At 54.5% G+C, this 3,498-nt stretch overlaps 1 pseudogene; it reads left to right on the plus strand.

Annotated features, from left to right (window-relative positions):
* Nucleotides 1-970: 970 nt before the first annotated feature.
* Nucleotides 971-2,776, plus strand: LOC144157084 (uncharacterized; annotated as a pseudogene).
* Nucleotides 2,777-3,498: the final 722 nt, after the last annotated feature.

The raw sequence follows: 3,498 nt of genomic DNA on the forward strand, positions 1-3,498 counted from the left end.
ACATTCGCAGCCAAGGTATATGAAGCTATCACCCAAAACCGGCTTCAAAGCGGCGCGCTCAAGTAGCGCCAACTTGAATTATTGGGTCGTGAATCGTTTATAAAACCTTATGCTAAGCCGCTGGAGCACCACCCTCAGAAGACGATGTCCTAGAAAGGAAACGGACTGACGCAGATGCCGAGCAGCGCGATACGCAACGAAGGCATACGGTGACAAGCAAAGCCTACAAAAGCTGGCCTCTGCTTTTAGGTGACATCGCGAGTGTTCATAAAAAAAGTTGTCACGTCACAAACTAGTCACAGTGCGCAAAAATATAGATCACAAATGTAAAACAAACTATATAAAGAACTCCCAAAACTGCAAATAATAAATGGAAAATAAAGCCCCCAAATTAGCTACGAGAACGCAATGGTAAGCTTTATCATATGGCCTTGCGTAGATATCCACACCGAAGTTATCCAGAACCGTCAAGACTTCGGCCGCTGCCCATTTCTGCTCACGCACCTTCAGAAATATGGGTCTAATTGAATCAAGTTTCGCGCTGCTACAGAGTAAGACAAGGTGTTTTAACAGAGGAGTTGTTCTAGGGCTGGGCTTTGCGACAGTCGGGTGTGGTATCGCGTCGCGCTCCTTCCGGAGCAGGTTTTTCTGCCAGAAAAAAATCGGGGTGGCGCTGCGGTCGCCTACGGGAGCGGACGGGTCTCTCATTGGCTCTTGCTATTATGCCAATTAACGCAGCGTTAATTTGCAGTTACCGCGGTATACTTGGTACCAAAGTGTGCGTAAAGGTACGAGGCCTCGACTGATACCAGTTGTGACCAAGTGGCACGTGCCTTTCTCGATTTTCGGACACTTTTCTTCTTTGCAACGTAGACCTTTCGCTAAGCCTAACGTACGGCTACCGCAAGTACGGCCCTCGGGAGTGCCGGGCCCGGCCGCTAGGCCTAACCCGACGAGGAGTACGACCAAGATGGCGACTGCAATGGACGTGGGCATGTCAACGGAGGACGACAAGGCGCCAGCGCTGAGCATCGGCAGCTTCGGCGGGCGTACGTGCATAGAAGTTGAAGGACAAGAAATTACACCCGATGATGCTCAGGGCTGGACGGCCTCCGGCAGGCGCGTCAAAGCAGATCACCACCGGCAAGGGCTACGGTGAGTCCACTGCCGTCACTCGTCAGCCTCGACCAAGAGATAGGGCCAGCTTCGCTAATCGTGTGACTGCCTCAGTTACGAAAGCGGCACGAATGCCGTCGACTATGCTCAAAGAGGATATCAAGATTGTCATGTGGCCACGCAGCGGCCTCAATATAGCGAGAATGGAGGTGTCAATAATTATGTCAGTCGTCATGATGGCGGCTCGAGTAACGGCAGACACCATCTGTACGAACGTGGCGCAGAATATCATTGTGGTCAGCACCCCGGATGAATGCAGCGCCCTGCAGTACTCTAAAATCAAAGCACTCTCAGTTGGGGGCAACACGTTCGAAGTCAGCGCCTACCGAACGGCACCGGACGGCGTGGTCGACGGTTCATCCGCGGCATCGCGGTTGAGGACACCCCCGCGGATATTAACGAGAGCATCGCGAACCCGTACAACCCCCTTGCGGTGGAGGCGCACAGAACTGGAAACACTACGACAGTGGTAGTCCTTTCCGCAGGGCAGAAAGTACCCAGCTACGTCAAGTACGGCTCCATACTTGTACGATGCGGGCTCTACCGCAAGCATTTTGAGGTGTGTAGGCAATGCGGCAAGGTCGGACATAGAAGTGATGTCTGCCCGAACCCCAACACTCGAGTATGCTTTGCCTGCGGCGCCCGAACTCGGCGCCGATTATGAACGAGACTGCATACCTGCGTGCAAACTGTGCGGGGGGCAAGACCCGACTGGCACGAGGGCGAGGGAATGCAAGAACACATACAAGATGCTGTACGTGATCAAGAAGCGGCAATGGGAGTGCAAGATGGAGGCCTTAGAACAATAACCGGACCCAGAGAGCTTCCCACCGTTGCGCAGGCCGTAGGTCGACGGTCCCCGCAGGGGTCAAACCAACGCAATACAAGTCTCCAGAGAGAGTAGCCAGAGAGGCAGGAGCGACAGCCGCCGTCGACAACCATCGCAGTCACGAGAACGCGCCGCGTGGGCTGATGTAGTCAAAACGGCCATGGCCGCTCCGAGGCAACAACCGGCGCATACCTCCCCGAACGAACCCCATGACGAGAATGGAGCGGTGACGGCTCTGAGGGCCGAGAACGAGACGTTGAAACAGAGAATAGCCAAACAAGGCGCGACCATCAGAGACATCAACGAGAAGCTCACGACGCTGCTAGCATTGCAGAATAAGCTGCCGAAACAACAGCTGTGGCAACAACAGCTGCCGCAACAACTGCCACAGCCCGCACGACATAGGAAACAAGACGAGGTTCCTGAGGACGAACCAGATCCCGAGACGGATCCCCGCGCCCCCAGAATGACGGAGCCAACTCCCTAGAAACGGGCTATTGAGGGAGCCAAGGACCGTAAGCTGGCCGCGCGAATGGAAAAACAAGAGGACTGACTCGATCGCATGGAGGCATCCGCCAAAGTAACCAACAAGCGCCTTACCGCACTATGACAATGACCATGCAGAGCACCCACACCATGATTGCGCAGATGCAAACGCAACTACAGGCGCGTCTACAAACACAGATACAAAGCATGGAGGCCCAGATCATCACCAAACTGCAGCAGTCATGGACAGGACAACCCGTGCAGCAGTTATCCCACTGCCAATGAGCGACCTTTTGGTCTGGCAGTGGAACTGCAACGGCTTCCCAAACAAGAGAGTGGTACTACAACAACACTTACAGCAACTCAGCCGGAAACCAGACGTCATAATGCTTCAAAAAACACACAGCGAAGAGACACCAAAACTCCCGGGCTACCGCACGCACGCCAGCCTGCTGAGTGCACGGGTAACGTCCAAAGGCAAGGGCACGGGAATCTGCATCTTCGTCCGCAAGGGGATCACCTTTGTCGAGCATGCCCTGATCGGCAACAGCGCTATCGAACACTGCACCGTGTAAGAAATAAAAAACAAGAAGAGGAAGGAAAGCACATTAATGGTGAACGTTTACAGCAATCCGGAACACGGGCAGCAAAAGTTTCGGGCAGTGCTGCACAAGGCAGGCAGGACAGCCGGGAACAGCACGCTCATGGTATGCGGGGACTTCAATGCCCTAAACCAAAAATGGGGCTACCACAGAACGACAGTCAAGGGAAGGGAGCTGATGCAAGACGCCACGAACGTGGGGCTGCACCTTGTCACGGACCCAACGATGTGCCGACCCAGCAGGATTGGCACATCGGTTACTCGGGACACCACCCCGGACCTCACCTTCATCAAGACCACCGCGAACTCGTGCGACGCTATATGGCGGAACACGGGAAATTACCTCGGCAGAAACCACTAAATCGTGGAACTAGCCGTACCTCTCTCGGGCCATGGCAGCACGGAC

Source organism: Haemaphysalis longicornis, unplaced genomic scaffold (assembly GCF_048455015.1).
Source record: "Haemaphysalis longicornis isolate Haplotype H1 unplaced genomic scaffold, Haemaphysalis longicornis Haplotype H1 scaffold_1, whole genome shotgun sequence".
In the NCBI taxonomy this organism is placed as follows: domain Eukaryota; kingdom Metazoa; phylum Arthropoda; class Arachnida; order Ixodida; family Ixodidae; genus Haemaphysalis; species Haemaphysalis longicornis.